The 22,338-nt window shown below is 32.8% G+C and overlaps 1 protein-coding gene and 1 long non-coding RNA gene across 5 annotated transcripts in view; one reads left to right on the plus strand and one right to left on the minus strand.

Moving 5' to 3' along the window:
- fz2 (frizzled 2) overlaps nucleotides 1-22,338 on the minus strand; it is a 61,122-nt gene that overhangs the window by 29,994 nt on the left and 8,790 nt on the right. For 3 of the 4 annotated variants that reach the window (XM_064358885.1, XM_015977754.2, XM_015977753.2), the window contains exon 2: nucleotides 4,263-4,336. The gene's annotated coding sequence lies outside the window, so the exon portion shown is untranslated. Of the gene's footprint in view, nucleotides 1-4,262; nucleotides 4,337-15,062; nucleotides 15,415-22,338 lie in introns of those variants that run through there. The other variant, XM_008192606.3, reaches the window with a different exon arrangement.
- On the plus strand, nucleotides 18,368-19,381 carry LOC135266797 (uncharacterized). Its single transcript, XR_010334955.1, has 3 exons — nucleotides 18,368-18,620; nucleotides 18,668-18,820; nucleotides 18,878-19,381. It is a non-coding gene; the product is annotated as an uncharacterized LOC135266797 (long non-coding RNA).

The raw sequence follows: 22,338 nt of genomic DNA on the forward strand, positions 1-22,338 counted from the left end.
TTTCGCCCAACGAAGTTGGTGGTATGTGACATGACGTGATTTATTGAAACGATCGTGCGAGAAAGTGCCAGAAGCCGAATCACGCTGAAAGATTGATGAACGTTTAATCTTCACAAACACAAAAATGTTAGTCAAATTCTGGCTTTCATAAAACGATAATGATGTGAGAAATTCATTAATTGGTTTAAACATTCTAGCCAAGCGTCGTGGTAAATTATGATGTTCGCTTGCCCACATGTTCTGCATAACCAATTAGCTATTTCACAGTTCATACATTCGATTTTTTGTACAGCATACAAATAGCTCAAGATTTTTTATTTTAATAACATTGCCAGTCATCTAATTACGTAAAATTCCATTTTATACAATGATGTATTCAAGGAAAAAATCGCAATATGCACGTATAAGTGTCAAAAATCTGGCCATCGATCAATAAAATCAGACACTATCAAACGTTATCACTTATCACAAGTCTGCAGTGCAAAAAATCAACCTCAAAAATCCATTTTTGGATTCCTAAAACCAAGCAGATCCACTTGGTGCATCTTGAAAGCAAATTAAATCGTCTGGAGGTAACACAAAATGACTTTCTTAATCTCCTAAGCCGATTATCCCTCTAAGATGGGGTCCGAACTCAATCATGGTAAGCCAGACTTCGTGTGTCCTTTTATGAGGCACGTGTTCTTAAGAAAGTTACCAAAGGCAATCGAATTTAATTAACCTGACCCTTTGCTCCAATCTCAACACTCTCTTTCAGTTTATTGTCGCAATAGAGTGTTCGTTAATGGCTAACTAATTCAATTTAGTGCTCCGTGTCGTGCAGAAAACTTATTCAAATTCTGGGCCCGGATATGGACAACTAACCCATCGATCAAATAGTTGGGTTACCCAGAATTTCTTATTTAATCCTTCTTTGACAGTTGTTAAACCACAAAGCGTTTCAGGTAAAAGGTTTATGTAAGGGATTATGGGCCTTCTTTCAGAAAGGGTATTGTAGCAGCGATTATAATAATTTTAAGCCGATTATTGTGACAGAAAGTGGTCCAACAAGACATGTGGCACTTTTTTACACACATTATTTTTAATTACTTTTATTCGAACTGTCGGATTTAATGCCAACAACTTAACTGGAGAGAAAACAGCGATTTTCTCGCATGGATATTGCAATAAAATTAAATTTATATCAGCAGAATGTTCCCCATAAAAACATAAAAAAGATGTATATTGAAAAGCGGATTTATAAATTTTGATACAATCTTCCATTCAAATGAAGCAATAACGACACTACACTTGATTAAGTTCTTTTGCTCAAGGTAGGAATGTTAATACAAATTTATAAATATTAACAAAGGCTACTTTATTTTGACGCTTTCGCTACTTTTATTTGCATTACTAGTACAAGTAAGTCTACAAATTTTGCCACTAACTCAATAGACAAATTTTATTTTGTAAAGTTGACATCTAGCAATAACTTACTTTTAAGAAACGGCTCTGTATAAAAAACCAATTAAAACAGATGGTTACCGATAAGGAAATGTAGGATCTAACAGAAATTTCTCTTTTTCTTGTGATACATCTCTTTACGCTTTACGGTATTAAACAGGAGACACGTGTATGTAAACCCCTTTTTAAGCACGTTTCCTTTTTTGAAGAAACTAACAGAATTTTAACGTTCTTATTACTTATGTCTAGAAACAGGATTTTAGGAAACTTTCCTAACATGCAATTTTAAGGCCTTTTCTTAAAATTCGAAATAAATTTGTTTAGTCAAAAATGGAAATATTTGACACCCTTTTTATTTTTCTTAAATTCCTAATTTCATTTGTTGTATCCTAAATGATTTTTAAACATCCTACAGTTCCTAAGTTAAAATAAGATGATTTTAGCAATTTTTATTAGTACGTGTATTTAGTTTAAAAACAATACACACACCAGATTTTAATATTTAATTTAATAGTTATTGTACATCTAAAGATTTTTTTCCAGACTTCCAGTATTTCAGATTTTTAGTTTCATAGTATTTCATATTATTTATTTCCTCAATTTTTCAGTTTTTCGTGGTTTTACTGTGTTATCTTATTAATGTTCTAACTTTGCGGTTTAATAGTTTTTTAATCATCATTCTTTCAGCGACTTAGATCTTTTTGTTTCAATTTATTAGTGTTTCTCTTCTCCAGTTCTATAATGTTTCCAGTTTCTCAATTTTTCAGTCACTTAGTTCTTTAGATTTTCTGCCTCAATATTTTTAATTTTTTGTTTTTTAAACTTTTAATTTCCTTTCCTAGGATTCGTAGTTTTGTGTAATAAATTAAGAAAAAACACTTCACTTTCGTCAAAAAAAAAACAAATTATTTCAGAAACTAAGAAGAATCAACCATTTTATGCGCACGAAAGGTACATACTATATGCTAGTGTTTCATTGGTTCCTGTAGTAAGTAATTTGACCAATAAAAATATAAAAATCACCTCCTACTTGTTTATCAGGTGCACAAAAAGTCGCAAGGCGATTGAAGCGTTTGTTATTGGGTATGGGTGGGATATTGCACTCCCAACTGTAAAACAGACCAATCATCAGGCGATTAAAACTGAGCAAAAAATTGATGTTTGATTATTTTGTAAATGTCGGCCAACCCATCCGGAATTTCGCTGTTTTTCAAGAAAATTAAAGTTTTTTATTACATTTGGGTTCAAAAATCGTAGATCGATTTATTTTTGATAAAGATTGCTTCTCGCAATTAGTTTGTGTTCAAACTCAATTGTATCGCAAGATTCAAATTTTTTTTTATAATTTTTAGTTTTTGACAAAACGTAGTTCATCTTGTTTGTTTGTTTATGTATTAGAATTTATTCAATAAAAATTATGTTTTATTTGTCTTGCAATAGGAATTAATAAAAAATGAATCTTGAATTGTCAGATTTTAATAGATACCTAATTCCTGTTTTTGTACAGCCTTTTTTCACACGTATGTAAACCCGGGCTCTACTGAAGTTCTTATTTAAGAAAAATGTAAATAAATCGTTAATTGCACTAGACATTTTGTGTTAATTTTTTGATGAAGACCCAACTTCCTGCAGTGGTAGAAGGCGGTGGAATGGCTCTATTTAAATTAATTTGCCACTGCTAATACCGCACAATTAGCTTTGACTACGAATGCTTCTTGTCAAACGGCTCTTAAAAAAATCAACATCAAAATGTTCATTAGCTCTGGCGTTTCAGTATCTGTTTTTACTAATCCATTTTAAAAATCGTAATTCCCCAAACTAAGTTAAATAATTTGGCGAGATAAATGAGTTAATTCCAGCACGATATTAATTACCACACCGAAACAAAAAAAAATGCCAGAGAATTCAGATCGTAGCTAAATTTACTTGATGCAAACAACTAATTAAAACAACGTCTAACTAAGTAGAGAAAATTAATTACCGCGTTCGGTACGCAATTTAATTTTATGTTACTACACAATTAAGCGGACGCTGTTTTGTTACTTCTTCTAATTACTCTATAAGATTAAGATTCCTCCAGACACGCAATATTACGTTCTTTCGCATCATTTTAATTCGTAAAACGGTGCTGATGATGCGCTAAATAAAATTACACACAGAGCTCTCAGATTTAATCAAATCAGACAGGATTTTTGTGTGGTGTTAAGAGTGATTAGATATCACAGGACAAGCGTCGTTACGTCGAAATACAGGAAGAATTATTGATAGACGGCCGTCCTGTGCACAATTAAGCACCGTCGCGTTACATTTATGACGATCGTAGACTATGAAAGACGATGAAACGGCGTCGTGGCGCCACTTTAGCTCAATGCGACGCTGATTAAGGTCTTTTCGATGCACAATAAAAGGGTATCTTTGGAAGTTTTATTATCTACAAACAGGAGGGTGGAAAAACCCGTGCGTTATAATCTATATTTAACGCAAGGAATCAAATTGCTTCGTCAAAAGAACGCCGGTATTTTTAAATAATGCAGTTGGATTCGTTCGAAAAAACGGAAAATCTCTGCTTCAAATTGAAAATCAGAGGAAGCTTAACAATCCCCGGTATTAGGCATTTGGTATGCAGCACATAAACCAGGACTGTGCTGTGGCTGTGAGTGTCGGTTGGCAAAAAACGTTTTCCTCGTTTCCTTGTTTGACACGTTTATCAATCATTGAACACGGTTTTCGGCACAAAATAAATAAAAGTCCCATGTTATTTGACCGGACTGTTATTAATTTACGTCGGGTTGACGAAAATAGCGCAGTTGTAAACTTACCTTTATTTTAAGATTCAGAGGAATATCTGCAATTCTTCCAAAAATAGTTTTAATCCTCGTCTCCGACGGTCTGTCTGCAAAAAAGATGTAAAGAATATTTAATGCCGTCACAGGTTAGTGCACAAGAGATCAAAACACTATAAATTAAATTAATATTATACCTGCGTAATAACCTAATATTAACATGTCTAACAAAGTAGATTACTGAGCAAACTTTAATCCTTGTCTTGATACCGTATTATTACAGCTAGGTTTTTTGTTTGGCATTATTAATTACCTACAGGGTGTCCCAGCGACGTGAAAAAGTTCATTGTTGAAGAAATGAAATAAGCAGAAATGATCAATGCAAGTTTAGTTTAAAATCATCAGTATTAAAAGCTTCGCGTATTCCGTTTGAAAAAACATAACGTTAGTATTTTTTTAATATTGAGACACCTGTAAAGATACCGCAATATTTTAGAAATGTGCTGCAGAAACCCAAGTACAATCCAGAAAAAAAAATATCTTTAATAATAAACAAGTTATGGAATTTTTTCGGATCGTTGGGACAGCCTGTCAAGGAAGTAGAGCCAACTTTTCCATTTTTATTGGTGTTTCAAACCATTATCATTAGGCTAATGCTTTGTTTGAGTTGTGGTTGGTTGGCGTATCGATTAACAATAGAGTTTCATTTTTTATTCAACTGCAAGATGATATTCACAGTACGTTGGAGAATACTATAGGAATAAAAAAGAATAGCGCAAAATGCTACTCCCCACAATAACTTTAAAGCATTATGTTTGTTCATACATACACAATGAAGTCTTTTGGAAAGATAATGGCATAAAACAGCCAACTGGAAATGTTGGCAAATGGAGATAGATGCTAAGCGCGGTTTAATTCGCCCTAATTACAAAAAATTCCGTGTTTGGGGTAAAAATTGATATACAGCGTCATTTGTGGTAATTGCCCTTTCAACATGTTAAAATACTGCGATGTCAGAAGAGAGATTACAGACGTTTTGAACGGATTTCATTTAACTTCAAATTAAATAATTCAGCAACGTCAATGACACGACTGCTAGACAATTTCCATACTTGTTTCCTGACAAAAATCTTGTTTCTGGAAATGCTTATTACAACTCCGATGTGCTTGAGCAACCATGAGTGCTAATTGCTCATCAATTTTACCACAACTGGCTTGAAACATTGGTTTGAGTGTTGGCTCAGTTACGAATTAAACAGCCGTGTTTCAGGTGGAGGCGAATAATGACATAATCAATATCCAATGTGTACATCGGCGAGGGGAATCGAATAGATTCTTAAATTAACTATTCGTTATTTTCGAGCGATTGATTGATAGTTCGTTTTCTTTGTGGACGTGATGCCGAAGCCACCATTACCATCGGACTCAAGAACAACAAAACGCTATTAGAATTTAAAAACATGTCATAGTCAATTTGATTGTTTTCACATTTGAGGCCATTCGATAATGGCGTTCTTAAGAAGCATTAAATATTTAACGTGGCTGCTTGATCGTACAAATTTATATGGCCGTGCAAAGAATAAAAATATACACATGGACAATTTATTTAGTGTTTCCGGATGATTCACATGATTAGGGTACAAGACTCCCATTAGAATTTCTACAGAGGAGCCAACGTGTGATTTGTTTTCCGAAGAGAGACAAAGTACAGGCATGTATAGCTCGTTGACAGATTTATGTGTTTATGAAAACAGACATTGGGCGTAAAATGTAAACAAATTTCCTCTTTCTTAACAGTCTCAACTGCTTCAAACCTGAAGATATTGAGTATTGCAAGTTTGGGTGACTTGTGTATAACAGAAACTTACTTTTTATGACGTCGAATGGTGTGTTTGTTTAAAATAATCAGCCACTTAGTCGGACATTTGCCGATCTCAAAGGACGTTTGTTTTTCTAATTCGTTACAACAACTTGTTTGGGATTTTAGCAAAGCATGTTGTAGTATTTCCAAACATTTCGATGTTGTACCAGTGTTTTATTGATTTATACGAGCTGTTTCAATTAAAACTCCAAGCAAATATCTAAATTATTAATGGAGCTGAAACATTGATTTTTTTTCAATAGGTGGATAAATGTTCCGGGTACCGGAAATCTAGACTGCTAGAGTGTGTTTCATTTTTTTTACTTGTGTGAAGGCAAAATTAAAATTTTTAGCAAAAAAATTCAAAATTTTAAATCACATGAAAAGTTGGTCTAATAGAGAAAATGAGCCTCACCTATCCAAAATTATCCGGGAAATCGATTGGCATCGAGAAAAATGCAAAATTGATATATTACGTAAAATGAGCCGAAGAATTCAATGGAACAAACCGCATTGCTCTAACATCTAAGGGGTGTTAACTTTTTTTTAATTTTTATTTTCTCATTTACGGCTAAACTAACAATTGACCGATTTCTAAGGGGGGGGGGGGGTGTTAACTTTTTTTTATTTTTTTTATTTTCTCATTTACGGCTAAACTATTCTAAAAAGTGGAACTATTTCGATTCATACCTATGCAAAATGATCCGGGGAATCGATTGGCATCAAGAAAATTGCCAAATTCCCAATAGTTTTTTAGTTATGAATTTTTGAATATATGATCTAATTTTTGCTTTTATTTGCATTTTCTCCAAAACTATAAGTCGGACAACAATAATTTTTTTTGAAAAAAATAGATAATTTAAAGAGCTTTCCAACGATAATACACTTCATGGGGTTATCTCTAATAGTTCCGGAGCTATTGCTCGAGAAATGTTTCGGGTACCCAAAATCGACAAAATTTGCGACGAAAATTGAAAAAATCAAACATCAAAAAATCGAATATATGGACCTTTTGTGGACTTTTAACAACTTTTGTGGGTTGTTAAGACATGTAGAAGTCCATAAAAATTTACTGGAGTGAGTTTAAAAAAAAAAAATTTTCACCTCTTTGAAGGTAAGTGTATTACTCAGGAAATTTTTGCAAAAAAATTGAAAATTTTAAATTTCGTGAAAAGCTTGTATAATACAGAAAACGAGCCGCTGAATTCAATGGAACAAACCGCATTGCTCTACGACCTTTAGTTTTTGAGTTATGAATTTTTTTGTTGGATAAAATTTTCCACTATGACAAATGGCTACCCTAAATTTAGGCAAAATATTTTAAATTTTTAATTCTTGTGAAAAATTGATATAATATGTAAAATGAGCCGTAGAATTCAATCGAACAAACCGCAATGCTCTACGACTTTTAGTTTTTTTTTTATGAATTTTTTTAGTGAAAAACTTTGATCGCCTCTGTAGCCGGAACCGTTGCCCGGAGCGGCTCCGGGTTTAATCGAAAAAATAGAGAAAATTAAGCGCTATCAGATGGTTTTTTGTTCGTTGCTCTAAGTCTTACAGTTTCCGAGAAAAACGCAAAAAAAGGTTTCCATTTTCACTTTTTTTCAATTTTCAATCGCCAATTACGGCGAAACTATTAAAGATATCGAGAAACGGAAAAATGGAGGATAACCGGAATAAAAAACTCTACAAAATGGCATAGGACTCAAGGCGATATCTCGCAAAAAATTTTTCAATTTTCAAACGTCGATTACGGCTAAACTAAAAGAGCTAGGAGAAAACGCTTTTTTAGATCGGAAAGAGCACATCAAAATCTATAAGATAGAATCGGTTTTATTCGATTCTGAGACACTTTTAAAATTGACCATTTTGTAGGGGGGGGTGTTAACTTTTTTTTAATTTTTTTTATTTTCCCAATTACGACTAAACGATTCGAAAAAGTGGGACTGTTTTGATCCATACCTATGCAAAATGATCCGGGGAATCGATTGGCATCGAAAAAATTGCCAAATTCCCAATAGTTTTTTAGTTATGAATTTTTTTAAATTTTACCAATTTTTACATTTATCTGCAATTTGCTCAAAAACTATTAGTCGGAGAACAATAATTTTTTTTGAAAAAAATAGATAATTCAAAGAGCTTTCCAACGATAATAAACTTCATGGGGTTATCTCTGATAGTTCCGGAGCTATTGCTCAACAAATGTTCCGGGTACCCAAAATCGACAAAAATTGCGACGAAAATTGAAAAAATCAAACATCAAAAAATCGAACATATGAACTTTTTTTGGACTTTTAACAACTCTAGAAAGTTGCAAAGGCATATATAAATACGAAAAAGTATGATAGAACGAATTTAAAAAAAATAAAATTTTTTCATTTTCTTGAAGGTAAGTGTAACAGAAGGAAATTTTAGCAAAAAAAAATTAAATTTTTAAATCTCATGAAAAGTTCGTATAACACAGAAAATGAGCCGCTGAATTCAATGGAACAAACCGCATTGCTCTACGACCTTTAGTTTTTGAGTTATGAATTTTTTTGTTGGATAAAATTTTCCACTATGACAAATGGCTACCCTAAATTTAGGCAAAAAATTTTAAATTTTTAATTCTTGTGAAAAATTGATATAATATGTAAAATGAGCCGTAGAATTCAATCGAACAAACCGCAATGCTCTACGACTTTTAGTTTTTTTTTTATGATTTTTTTTAGTGAAAAACTTTGATCGCCTCTGTAGCCGGAACCGTTGCCCGGAGCGGCTCCGGGTTTAATCGAAAAAATAGAGAAAATTAAGCGCTATCAGATGGTTTTTTGTTCGTTGCTCTAAGTCTTACAGTTTCCGAGAAAAACGCAAAAAAAGGTTTCCATTTTCACTTTTTTTCAATTTTCAATCGCCAATTACGGCGAAACTATTAAAGATATCGAGAAACGGAAAAATGGAGGATAACCGGAATAAAAAACTCTACAAAATGGCATAGGACTCAAGGCAATATCTCGCAAAAAATTTTTCAATTTTCAAACGCCGATTACGGCTAAACTAAAAGAGCTAGGAGAAAACGCTTTTTTAGATCGGAAAGAGCACATCAAAATCTATAAGATAGAATCGGTTTTATTCGATTCTGAGACACTTTTAAAATTGACCATTTTGTAGGGGGGGGTGTTAACTTTTTTTTAATTTTTTTTATTTTCCCAATTACGACTAAACTATTCGAAAAAGTGGGACTGTTTTGATCCATACCTATGCAAAATGATCCGGGGAATCGATTGGCATCGAAAAAATTGCCAAATTCCCAATAGTTTTTTAGTTATGAATTTTTTTAAATTTTACCAATTTTTACATTTATCTGCAATTTGCTCAAAAACTATTAGTCGGAGAACAATAATTTTTTTTGAAAAAAATAGATAATTCAAAGAGCTTTCCAACGATAATAAACTTCATGGGGTTATCTCTGATAGTTCCGGAGCTATTGCTCAACAAATGTTCCGGGTACCCAAAATCGACAAAAATTGCGACGAAAATTGAAAAAATCAAACATCAAAAAATCGAACATATGGACTTTTTTTGGACTTTTAACAACTCTAGAAAGTTGCAAAGGCATATATAAATACGAAAAAGTATGATAGAACGAATTTAAAAAAAATAAAATTTTTTCATTTTCTTGAAGGTAAGTGTATTACTCAGGAAATTTTAGCAAAAAAAATTAAATTTTTAAATCTCATGAAAAGTTCGTATAACACAGAAAATGAGCCGCTGAATTCAATGGAACAAACCGCATTGCTCTACGACCTTTAGTTTTTGAGTTATGAATTTTTTTGTTGGATAAAATTTTCCACTATGACAAATGGCTACCCTAAATTTAGGCAAAAAATTTTAAATTTTTAATTTTTGTGAAAAATTGATATAATATGTAAAATGAGCCGTAGAATTCAATCGAACAAACCGCAATGCTCTACGACTTTTAGTTTTTTTTTTATGAATTTTTTTAGTGAAAAACTTTGATCGCCTCTGTAGCCGGAACCGTTACCCGGAGCGGCTCCGGGTTTAATCGAAAAAATAGAGAAAATTAAGCGCTATCAGATGGTTTTTTGTTCGTTGCTCTAAGTCTTACAGTTTCCGAGAAAAACGCAAAAAAAGGTTTCCATTTTCACTTTTTTTCAATTTTCAATCGCCAATTACGGCGAAACTATTAAAGATATCGAGAAACGGAAAAATGGAGGATAACCGGAATAAAAAACTCTACAAAATGGCATAGGACTCAAGGCGATATCTCGCAAAAAAATTTTCAATTTTCAAACGCCGATTACGGCTAAACTAAAAGAGCTAGGAGAAAACGCTTTTTTAGATCGGAAAGAGCACATCAAAATCTATAAGATAGAATCGGTTTTATTCGATTCTGAGACACTTTTAAAATTGACCATTTTGTAGGGGGGGGTGTTAACTTTTTTTTAATTTTTTTTATTTTCCCAATTACGACTAAACTATTCGAAAAAGTGGGACTGTTTTGATCCATACCTATGCAAAATGATCCGGGGAATCGATTGGCATCGAAAAAATTGCCAAATTCCCAATAGTTTTTTAGTTATGAATTTTTTTAAATTTTACCAATTTTTGCATTTATCTGCAATTTGCTCAAAAACTATTAGTCGGAGAACAATAATTTTTTTTGAAAAAAATAGATAATTCAAAGAGCTTTCCAACGATAATAAACTTCATGGGGTTATCTCTGATAGTTCCGGAGCTATTGCTCAACAAATGTTCCGGGTACCCAAAATCGACAAAAATTGCGACGAAAATTGAAAAAATCAAACATCAAAAAATCGAACATATGAACTTTTTTTGGACTTTTAACAACTCTAGAAAGTTGCAAAGGCATATATAAATACGAAAAAGTATGATAGAACGAATTTAAAAAAAATAAAATTTTTTCATTTTCTTGAAGGTAAGTGTAACTTAACAAGGAAATTTTAGCAAAAAAAAATTAAATTTTTAAATCTCATGAAAAGTTCGTATAACACAGAAAATGAGCCGCTGAATTCAATGGAACAAACCGCATTGCTCTACGACCTTTAGTTTTTGAGTTATGAATTTTTTTGTTGGATAAAATTTTCCACTATGACAAATGACTACCCTAAATTTAGGCAAAAAATTTTAAATTTTTAATTCTTGTGAAAAATTGATATAATATGTAAAATGAGCCGTAGAATTCAATCGAACAAACCGCAATGCTCTACGACTTTTAGTTTTTTTTTTATGAATTTTTTTAGTGAAAAATTTTGATCGCCTCTGTAGCCGGAACCGTTGCCCGGAGCGGCTCCGGGTTTAATCGAAAAAATAGAGAAAATTAAGCGCTATCAGATGGTTTTTTGTTCGTTGCTCTAAGTCTTACAGTTTCCGAGAAAAACGCAAAAAAAGGTTTCCATTTTCACTTTTTTTCAATTTTCAATCGCCAATTACGGCAAAACTATTAAAGATATCGAGAAACGGAAAAATGGAGGATAACCGGAATACAAAACTCTACAAAATGGCATAGGACTCAAGGCAATATCTCGCAAAAAATTTCAATTTTCAAACGCCGATTACGGCTAAACTAAAAGAGCTAGGAGAAAACGCTTTTTTAGATCGGAAAGAGCACATCAAAATCTATAAGATAGAATCGGTTTTATTCGATTCTGAGACACTTTTAAAATTGACCATTTTGTAGAGGGGGGGTGTAAACTTTTTTTTAATTTTTTTTATTTTCCCAATTACGACTAAACTATTCGAAAAAGTGGGACTGTTTTGATCCATACCTATGCAAAATGATCCGGGGAATCGATTTGCATCGAAAAAATTGCCAAATTCCCAATAGTTTTTTAGTTATGAATTTTTTTAAATTTTACCAATTTTTACATTTATCTGCAATTTGCTCAAAAACTATTAGTCGGAGAACAATAATTTTTTTTGAAAAAAATAGATAATTCAAAGAGCTTTCCAACGATAATAAACTTCATGGGGTTATCTCTGATAGTTCCGGAGCTATTGCTCAACAAATGTTCCGGGTACCCAAAATCGACAAAAACTGCGACGAAAATTGAAAAAATCAAACATCAAAAAATCGAATATATGGCCTTTGTGGACTTTTAACAACTTTTGTGGGTTGTTAAGACATGTAGAAGTCCATAAAAATTTACTGGAGTGAGTTTTAAAAAAAAAATTTTTTTCACCTCTTTGAAGGTAAGTGTATAACTAATTGAAAATTTTAAATCTCGTGAAAAGCTTGTATAATACTGAAAATGTGCCGCTGAATTCAATGGAACCAACCGCATTGCTCTACGACTTTTAGTTTAAAAAAAAAGTTTGCTTTTATAAGCTGGATAAATAAATAAATAAATTCGTTTGAGGCATGAGGCATGTTCATTCATGTATAGTAGTACTTTGCTCATTTAGCATGGCAAGAATGACGCAGTTGCGTGACCAGTCTCATTACGTCATGTAGAGTCACTCTCACTGGTGCCACCAACCCTTGGTATATAATACAATAAGTAGAATAACCCTCTGCCGAACCTCGAATAATCTGATTTCAAGACAAGTTATAGATTAATTTAACACGCATAACATGCCTCATTAAGTGTCAAAATCCATACGAAAATTTGAATTTAGTATGATGTATCAGGAACATTGGAATTTTTATGACTTCATTTTGGCACTTGGTCGCGTGATATTGTTCTTTGTACAACAATCGTTGCAAAAAATTGTTTATTCTAGCGAGAATCGCGTGCTGAATAACAGCGTGTTATGAATGAGTATAATTGCAATTAAAGCTAGAAGTTGGTTAAAAACGGTGTAATTTAAGGTCCCCCGAACTAAATTTGATTCATTGTTTGTACCGGAGGCAACATTGAGATGCAAAGCAGGCTTTGATCCTCAGAGGAGTGATGGGTTCTGACAGCCTAACAAAGCTCGTTCACGCATTTAGGACACGGGAGAAGAGCTTTTATATCCCCTTCACTAAAGAGTGTTAGCTGCGAGTTTAAAGCTTTATAGAGGAATCGTATTTTCGCACGCAATTTTAAAAAACGGTCACAGGAAAAGTCTTTAATTTACCACACGAGTTAATTAGATTTATTGACCTAACCGATGCTTTAATGAAAAGAAATGGCTTTCAATAGAATTTCCGCGGAAACAAAAGCGCTAATTTATCATGCAGATATTTTTTACGAGACGAGGGACGTCGTTCTCTTCATGGAATGATGGATGGCTGTCTACTGTGCATTTCTAAATGATACGTTTTTATTTATGTGGCAGGAAATTTTAGCCCCAGATGCGACAAATTTAAAACAGATTTTAATAATAGCATGATTTAGAAGCTTAGTGGTGCTGGAAGAAAGAGAATCCTCAAGCATATGGTGTTGAAGGATTTTCGTATTATTGCTTTCTCGGTAAGCAAATCTTTGAAAGAGTATGAAAAAATCCTTTGAACTTGAGACTACAAGGCACTTCTATGCTCTATATGTCTTTTCATTTCACTTACATCGCCACTTGAAAATCTGCCTTCCTACGGTCGGCATGACTACGCAATTCTGAGAGGAGGCCTGTTATTACATCAACTTGTGCCTGAAAAACGACGCCACTCGACGTCGGCGACGCCTGTACAGAGGTTAACTTACGAGTAAATAGATTTGCTGAATTCTAGATACCGGAAAAATTTCAGATTTTCCCAAGACACCAATTCAAATTGTAAGCTTTGCAATTCCGCAATAACGAGCTTTGCAGGATTTGACGGAGCTTTTGTATCGAATACGAGAATTAAGTCATGTAAGACGTCTTGTTATCTTCGACCCAATTTCAAAATTGTTCCAGCTAAAGCCCAATTTGATTTATAATTTGAACAAAACAAAGAAAAATAAACACTGATAAGTACTGCGAAATCTGTGCAGATTTTAATTTCTAACTGAGCTCAAATAGCACGAGACACAAACAATAAAGAAATTTGCTTAATTATAACACATTGCATCATTATCTCGTCTACTCAAACAGATTTTATAACAAACTACTGAAAAATCTTTAACTGATAAATACCATGATATAAAATCACGGCAACCAAATTATGCCAGCAATAAAGTGTTGTAAATTATATTTTGATATGTCGACCACTAAAGAATTTATTTGTGTGTACTTAGGACTGATAAGATAAACTATTTGTGTATCAATATTTTAGTGTTTTATCAAAAATTTCTCCATACAGCTGAATGAGCAGTTTTTACATTAAACCTCAGCACATACAGAGTGATTCAAGAGAATTGAATAGTTTTCTGAGAACTGTTAACATCGGTTTTGATTTATGGTTTTAGAAAATTGAGTGTAGGCACAATGTAGTTCAAAATTTGTACTACTTTATAATGTCCATATTTTTAAAATCTAGCGGAGGGAAAATAATATAAAAATAACGAAATGAGCGGTGATCAAACAATTTATTCAAGTACTTAGTTAATAAACGTCAAAAGCTGCAGCTTTTGTAGTAGACTAAAAATTGCATACCTATTTAATTTTTATTTCTGAAACAGTTTTTAATTATGGTTTATTGTCAATACATATGTTAAAAATATTTTATTTACTCGAAGAATAATCAGATACGTAAAATAATCGGAAAAGTATTATCACCGCCCATTTGATGAAATTTTTTCTTGTTCTGTTGAAAACGTTTATAGCGCCAAGAGACAAGCTCTTAATTTAACTGTGGTACATTTATTTTTAAAATTAAAGAAATAAAATTTATTATTGCAGTTTTATACGTTTTACAGCATGTACTGCAACTATCCCCAAGTGTAAGGTAAAATGAAAAATACAGCGTTTGTATATTGCATACATAAATTTAACTTGTCCAATCCAAAAACGTACCATTTGCCGTTTATTTTCATTTTCGCAACGGCAACAATTTTTTTTTGGTGAAAAATGTAACGTTCAGTAAGCGTTTAATAATAAATGAACTATCATACCTGTACGAAACCGTAGCCAGTAGCATTGATAAGATAAAGTGAATGGATAATCCTGCAGATACGAAAAATACACTAAATGTATCGATTCTTATGTTATTATTAAAGCAAAGTCACGTGAACACAGTCGAAATCCTGTGAGTTTTCACTGAAAAAGCAAGCGTCCTCACGCACTGTTCCGTCAGTAAACCGCTGAAAAACACCAAACTACCGGTAGGGAATTCTCGAAATGTCCTCACCGATCAAGTGTACATATTTGTATGGCTACCGTATACAGTTTATCGATGAGCAAGTTGTCTACTACATGATAAGAAACATTGATAAGTGGTCTCGAGTTCAAGCCAGACTGAACGTTTACCCGAAGGGCTCGATGTGTTTTTATCAGCGATAAGACCCCTCTAGTTGCTACCGTGCGTCGCGCATTTTAACTGGCGTCGGTTTGCGACGCTCTATACACATCTCGCTTTCCAACAGAAATGCTCTATGTGTGTCTCGCTTTATAAGGAATACCGTTCGTTCTTCCTTTGCGGCTTGAACGCACCCTTCTCAAAGAGAATTCATTTAGTCCGGCTACGTATTCTTCCGTTTTTCTTTTCGCACACTTCGCCAATAAACGCCGACTGATTTGTATACTGTGGAATGGACATCCAGCGGGAAATTTAAGGAAATTGTTAGGTAGTTTTTCAATCTACCGCAGCAATCAAACTCGAATTTCATCCACTTCCACTATTGGAAAACCGTATATCCAGCAAGGATCTGTTGCTGTTCCGCAAACGTGGGGAAATGTTTAGAAAATTAATACAGGCAATCATAACAATTATACAGTTCGACCAACTTTCGCATGATGATAAAGACTTTCAGCCAAGCCCAAAATATTTCAAACTTTAATTTTTTTTTCATTAGCAGTGTTGCAAAATCTTCAACTAAATTCAAGAAAACTTGATCTCAAAAAAAGCTCAATCAATTTTTTGTTATATGAACTTTTAACTCAGTTGGATGTTTTTTTTTCATTACCCATGAGATGGTCTAAGTCTTTTGCATCACCCTTTATGTATGTACATACTCTATTTGCGCTACTGAACCTTTTTCAAAAATTCTGAGAGCAATAACAAATTTATTAACTTTAAGGTAGGGAACCACTCTTTAATTTTCAAATCATAGATTGTGTAGATAAATACTTTAGATAAGGAAAAAACTGATGTAACGTGTGAGAAACAATCATGTTAACAATTTACTTGTTTATGATTTTTATTCTTAAACGCAATAAAAATAATCTGTTATTGTTTTGATTGATAGTAATCGTTTTATTTACTTTGAATAATTTTGTGTTGTTGAAAGTATCGAAAAATGTGTTTGTCCTTTATAAAAAAGGACACAGTTACAAATTTAGAACCCTACACACAGAATCCGAAAGACAGAAAAATAAGTTTGTATTCTTGATTATACAGGGTCGCTAAAAAGTTTGGATACAGTTAAATATTTTAAAAACTATTCATCAAAGTTTATCGAAATTTGGTATGTGCTTATATAAATTCCATCGTTTCAGATTTTCATTAAATTTCAGTCGCATCTTATTTTCCGAAATCCAGAATTAAATTAAACTGTAAAATAGGAAAAAATTGGATGACAGTCGTGTTAAAAATAAAAAACTTTTACTTTTTTATTCTTCAATTCTCAATTACGTATTCTGACTGATTTTCATATCGAGAAAGTTGTAACAGCAGAAAATGTTATTGTTGCAATGTGTCTAGACAAACATTTTAATTTTATGCTAAGTTTATTAGAATTTTAATAGATTTCATAATTAATAAGTAATAATTAAGCATAAATACAATGTACAATCAGTTATAATAAAATATGCAAGTGTATACCAGACGTAATTACGAGATCAATGCATAATTATAGCTATAAGATTCATTCCGAGAGTGGGAAACACTTGAGGCGTTTATTAAACAATTGTGTAATAGAAGAATAAAAGTGTTTTAGTTTACTAAATTCTAAAACATATTTGTTTGAAAACACAAAATCTGATGACCTATTTAAAAAAATGTAGTCAAGTATACCATGCATCAACAGAGACGCCTTTAAAATTATTAAATTAATATAAACATTTAGGTATAATGAGTAGTAATCAGAACTCCACTAGTCTGCTTATCTCCCCTTTCAGATTAACTGCCCCAAAGCTATGGATTTTGGCCTAAGGGTTAATCCGCCACTGGAAGTATGTGAAGTATGAACGTGTACACACACTTTAATTGATTTTTCTCATTTGATTAATTCTGAAGTACGGGAGTGTACAACTTCATTAAAAAGTGTATTTACTTTCTACAAAAATTCAATTTCAACTAAGACGAAATACTTGAGAAAATTTACAGAGCAAACAATTAAATATCCATCAAAATCAAATTACGAAACGAAATTAAATTTAAATCTCTTTCTACTCACTTCTCGCTTATGTAAATCTCAAAAAAGTTCGATCAATTTAAAAACTTAATTGTACATTTATCTAAATAAAACTTCACGTTCCAAGTTTCGTAAAATCCCCAGCAAATTAAAACAGATTTGAAAATTGACGAGATTTGGTTGCATTGTATTTGTTAATAACACAGCCCTGACAAAAAAATTGTGTTAGCAGTTGGCTTTTGTGTCGAATTGTATTCAAAAGTAATAAACAAGTCCAAAGTATACGTTTATTGCTGGTCGGCAGCGCCGGAATAAAATCGTTCTGCTAGGGTGAGAGCAATTTTGTCCTCGGAGAAAAATATATGGGAATATAATTGAGTAAACATCTATATGAGGGGCATGTGGCGTCATTACTGTTGGGAGACTTGTGCAATAGTCTTATTTAACCACTGGGTTAAACCCCTGCAACCCCAGTTTCAATGAGTCGTAAAACACGTCGTAAACTCACGCCCGAAATCAAATAATTAAACGATAAAACAACCCTAATGTCTTTATTTTATTGCTTTTGAGACTAATGTTAGACTTGATTCCAGAGGTTGTTGCTTGATTTACGAGATGGTTTTTAGAATGCTTTCAAATAAATAGAGGAATTTGACCTAATGGTATCACTTAGCAAGGCATAATTCGTGGTTTTGACACCGTTTTAATGTTTATGCATGAACAATAAATTTCGAGTTAACTAACTTATGTTAAATTTAACTTCTTTAAAGTTCGGTTATTTATCTCCGTTTTGCGTCAAATATTTACAATAAGACAATTTAGTGGTTTTGAGATATATTTATGTAAACTGTCTCTCAAGACAACAAAGTGTAGGTTTTCAAAAACGCCCGGATGGCGTCAGAGACGTCGGCAACATGTGGAAAGTCATTATATCACCTTTCATCGAAGCAGTTTATCATCAAGCCTGGTCGTGTCAACAAAAGTAGCATAGACCATGGTTGCCAATCGATGAAATATAAAATTAACAGTTCCTGGGCAAATTACGCGCTTGGAGGGTCGTTCGAATTCCCCATAAGAATGCAAATCGACTATTTTCACATCAAACGAAATATGAAGGGGAGTTTCGTCTTTATTATGCACCAATATCTTTTCCACTTTGTGAGTTTCTATCACTTTTCGTCGAAAATGCGAATAAATATTTTTAGAATGGAATATTGTGTATTTTGGGGAAATCTTTCAAAATTTTCTCGTGTCTGTCGGTGATATGTGACATGTGGGTTTAAACAAATTTTAAGTTCACGATGATGACACTTGAAAAGCCCCTAGCTGTCAACGGTGGAGCCCTTCAATTGCCATCTGTAAAGAACCGGCGGAAACATTTGGTTTCGGCTTTATTCAATTTGTTGTTTTTGCAGATGCTATAAATATACTTGTCTACTACTTAGGTAAATATTTTATTTCCAAAAAAGCTGTTTTCGTTCCGTTGTGGAAGCCCTAATAAATGCTACTTCTAATGCTGAAATAACAATGGCATAAAAAATGACATTTGATAAGTCTTCGGCTTACAACCCCTCAAACAAGGCTAAAGCTTGATTTGGAAGAGCAGTAAAGATGCAAATAACGAATCTGGCACTAGATACTATCCAAGCACTATTCTGTTACGAAATTATTACCCGTCATTTGTCAAACACTATTTTTCGCAAAAAAAATATTTATGGTGCAGTTTGTCTTTTAAATTCCTTTTGGGACCGTGCCAAAAGTACAGTAAACAAAATCTTATAACGAGCTTCCGGCTATACTCTTTTTCAACCACCGAAAATTTTTCCATAAGCTCAATGTATTTTTTTACCGGTTATAGCAACCAAACAAAGCAGCAAAGTATTAATTGATGAACAGATTATTGAATTACTAAGTAAAAACATTTCATGATGGTTTTTCGGAGTTCGTTATAATCGGACTCCACTGTATTACAGCTCACCTTAGGAATCAATGAATACGTTCAGGCTCCTCACCCTGTACACAACAATAAATTTTTTGCAGTTTTTATTACTTTCACAAGCTTCAGTTTGTGTTCCCCTGAAAAACCGTGTCCAAGTTTCAATTTGTCTTTAATTGAGCATAAAACTACACTGAAAAAGTTGTCACCACGTTTCAGTTCTGGGTGAGTTTGATTTTTCTGGAAACGAATAACGACTGAAAAAAATCGAAACTGAAAGCTTCATGGAAAGCTCGATCGAAAGTAACAATTCAGTAATAGATAACGTTTTCAAATTTATGGTAAGCTGCAATGGTACCGTAATTCGACACAAATCCGGTAGAAATGATTCGATAACCGGTAGCAAGTACCCTATAAATAAAGGATTGTACACAATACCTCGTGTAATACAACACCTGGATTATAAAATAAATATGCAGTAGGTCGCGATAAAATACAACTGTATGCACAATCAATAATTTTATTGTATTTAAAATAGAGCGGCACTAAAGGCCCCAGCGAAATATGTACTTATTTTATGGAAGTCTTTCAGAAATGATAGACAGAATTATAAAGATAAGGCGGTTCGTTTAACTAAACTTTTTATCAAACCGAAGAGTCCATAAAGATATAAATCATAACTGAATAGTCTATATGTACAGATTATGTTTAATAATATTGAATAAATATCGTTAAAACATAAAAAGACTTCTGCCTCCAGTGTTTGCATAATTGTAAATATTGTATTGTTTTATTATCTGCTGATAATCTTTAGAACCATCAGTTTTTAGTTCAAAAAATTCCTCCCGTATTGCCACTTTCCTTTTCTTTCGCCGATGGAATTTGGCGGTCAAGCTCGCAACCCGCATTTTTGAGATAGTCTAGGGTCTAGGGCCCCATTTCGGTCTCATCATCAGGGAAAGAGTAGCAATAAGCGATGTAGTGGCCTATAAAAAATTGTCCCGAGTGCGTTCAGGAATGTGTTCGGTCATCTGGCACCCGTACTGTGGTTCTTATCAGTCCCGGACTCCATCAATCACCCGGAACTTTGACCTCGTACCGGAACTTACACGTGTGCCACATTACTGGCGCTAGCCAATGGTGACCTCCCCCTTTGATGTGCACTAAACTGAATGTAGCAAGCCATTTATTTTGTCCTAGCCCAGGGCGGATTCTTACAGGTGGCTTCTTATACTTAATAAGCACCAAATTGATATCACACGAATTGTATCGATTTCTAAGTAGAAACAAAGTTGCGGAGAGTTGGCGAAACCCAACACCTAAGTTCCGAAACGCGATGCTATCGCTTAATGTGTTACTTATTTTATACATTTTTAATAATTTAATGACTTGTACTTCGGCAACACGCACAAAGTTAATCTATAATATATTGCGTGTTTTTTGGGGTTTCTGAAGTTAACAATGCTTGTTTTATGGAAATTTTATTTTAGTATTCGCCTTAAAACTTTTGATTTTAATTATTTCAAAATTCGACGCCTTCAAAGATTTTAACAATTTCTCCAATTACGAAGTGAACGTTGGACATCGCCAGGGAATAGCTAGCTGTTCAACTGGAGTTTAATAAAGCTGGCAATTTTTCAATTCGTAAAAGTAATTTAGAAGTTTGTGAACATTCAGCGTTTAAAATGATTGGAACACGAGCAATATTTGTCGAGAATAATTTTGCCGATTTAAATTATGAAGCAATAAATGGAACGATTCGACACACTGTCGGTTTTATACAAGCTTATGAAAGCGCAATATCGACCGAAACGCTGCAATAACTCCAAATACATTTGGTTATTTGTAAGGATTTTTCTCGTAAGGATAGTCAGCTCAACTTACAACCATCTCTTTGTACTAAAATAAAGCTGATATTTAAAAAAAATAGATAAAAACTACCGGTATTAAAAGATTTCTTCCAAGTTTGCAAATTATATTTTTGATTTTATAACTGCAGATAAATTAAACAATCCATTTGCTAAATGTGGCTTGTTAGACATCTACAAGAGTATGATAATGTACTGAAACCTTGTTGGTCTTTCTGGAAACTGTAAAATGTAAAGTAACAAAATTATGCTGAAAATATAATGATGAATGAATAAAATTAATAAAAGATTTGACTTTTTGTGTAAATTATTACTTAAATAATTTCTGAATCAAAACTGTCTTATAACTAAACGAAAAATCAACTGACGATAATTAGCACTTATCCTGCTATTTATTTACATATCTTTTGTGTGTTCTTCCGCACAAATGGAAAAACCAAACCTTGAGTTGTTAAATTACTCTGATAATTGACAAGCCATAATTTGAAAATATTTGCTTGATGTTCCTATTTAATTTTATTACAAAGTTTATTTTAAGGAGGCAGAGATCGAACCAAAATTACGCGGAAATTTTGTTTATTTCCTGTGAAAACTTTCAGTGAAATCATAGTAATTTTTTACTTTTTAACAATTCTTTAGTTTTTATTCCGAATTTAAATCATTCAAAAGCTGTTAAAAAATTTGCGTGGAAAGACTTTTTAACACAAGTTTTACATTTTAAATTTAAAAATTAAAAGTTTATTTTTATGAGTATTTGGTTTTGTAATATAGTACCTACTTTTTCTCCTATTAAAAAAATGCAACATAGAAAAAAACTGTAAGAAGTATGGGTATGGGGAAAATGGAAACATCCAAGAGAAAGTTGGCAACAAAATATAGTTTTCCACGAGAGATGGAACTGCAGGTATTCAATATACAAAATTGAAAACATGAAAAATAGTCTAGGATACGACGAAAATAAAATAATTTAATTTAATTTAAAATAAGTGCAAGTAAACAAATAGATACAAATAAAATACAAAATATATTGAACTTAGAAAGACCATTTTAAAGTGAAGGAGGATTCAAGTTT

The sequence above is a fragment of the Tribolium castaneum genome, chromosome 1 (genome assembly GCF_031307605.1).
Source record: "Tribolium castaneum strain GA2 chromosome 1, icTriCast1.1, whole genome shotgun sequence".
NCBI classification, from domain to species: Eukaryota; Metazoa; Arthropoda; class Insecta; order Coleoptera; family Tenebrionidae; genus Tribolium; species Tribolium castaneum.